This window comes from Apis dorsata, unplaced genomic scaffold, assembly GCF_000469605.1.
Source record: "Apis dorsata unplaced genomic scaffold, Apis dorsata 1.3 scaffold_381, whole genome shotgun sequence".
Classification (NCBI taxonomy): domain Eukaryota; kingdom Metazoa; phylum Arthropoda; class Insecta; order Hymenoptera; family Apidae; genus Apis; species Apis dorsata.
In genome coordinates, this window is record NW_006263643.1 from 618825 (window position 1) to 620460 (window position 1636).

Below are 1636 nucleotides of genomic sequence, written 5' to 3' on the forward strand. Positions count from 1 at the left end.
ATACCATCTTCTTTTATAAAAACCAAATAAGCTTTGATCTCGTTTCCTTCGCATAATTATATAAAAATAGATTTTCAATAAGATACAGAACTTAGAGAATAAAATGAGATCATTAAATTACTGAAATATGAAAATTTTAAATTTTAATTAATAGTATATTAAAATTGAAAATAATTTTTTTCTATTTTCCTTAATGAAATGATTTCATAATTTTAGAAAGAAATACAGAAACTTAATTCAAAACTTAAATCTCCTTAAAAATATCGATATTTAAGTAATGACAGAAATATAATGACAATCAAACAAAACAATACATCAAAGAAGAAAAAAGAGAAAATGAATAAAAAGAAAAAAAAGATCCATCAATTTGTTTATTTTTTACGTTAAAAATCATATCCTCGCTAAACTCATCTAATCCTTACAAAAGAATCAATCTCACTTCAAATCGAATTCAAAAAACGAATCAATAAATCAAAGAAAAAAAGAGGAAAAAGGAATAAAAAAGGATCCATTTATTTCTTTCCTACACTAAAAACTATTTCCTCAATTCCAATCTAAAAACAAAACAAAACAAACAAACCTATCGAAAAAACAAAAAAGGAATACAAAAAATCAGTTTATTTCTCTGTTAAAAATTATATTACTAACTTCAACTTAAATTCATTTGCTCTTAGTTTGAAAATCAATCTCACATATTCACGATTCATCTAATTTTAAAAATCAACGAATTAAAAAATGAAGAAAGAATAGAATAAACCCATCCATTTCTCTCTTTATAGATGAAAATCTGTAAATGTATTAATCTTCGTTCGTTTGAAATCTTATCTCATCTATTATTTCAAATCTAAAAACAAATAAAAAACAATAACTAAGATAAAAAAGAATTCATCGATTTTTCTTTTTCCGATGTTAAAATTGCATCAAATTTAATTTCACTTAATCAAATCGTTAAAACTCAATTCCATTTCAACTCTAATCCGAACCAAAATATCAAAAAAAAAAACTAATAATAATAATAAAGAAAGAAAAAAGAGAGAGACTGAAAAGAATAAAAAAAAAGAATCCATTTCTCTTTTTCCTAAAAAACTGAAACCGCCTTAAGCTAATCACTTGAAATTCAATTTCATCAGCTTCAAAATCGAAAAATGAACCAAACCAAACCAAATCAAATAAAAAAAAAACAAATCCGCTTCTCTTTTGAGAATCCCAAAAACCGTAATTACTTAAAAATTCAATCTCCTCGATCTTCCCCAAAATTCGAAACTCCAAATCGAGAAAAAGAAGCAAAAAAAAAAAAAAAAAGAGAGAAAGAGAAAGAAAAGACTTTGAAAAGAATCCATCCACTAGTCTTTCCTCCTCCACGCTAAAAACTTTCGACCCACGAAATTTTTCCCTCCGATGGCCATCGCCGTTTTCTTCGCGTCTAGCCACCCCTACCCCACCCCCAATCCCCCCTAATTTCTGGCTTCCGATTTCGATGGGAACTTTCGTCCCTGAAACTTGCATTTTCCCGTCTCGGTCGTCTGGATGCTTGGAACAGGAAGAAGTCCGTCTCGGGGTCGGTTTGGATGCCGTAGCTCTGGGGCGTAATATTGATCATGGCGTGGGTGGCCTGCACTAGGGAGGAGGAGGGGGA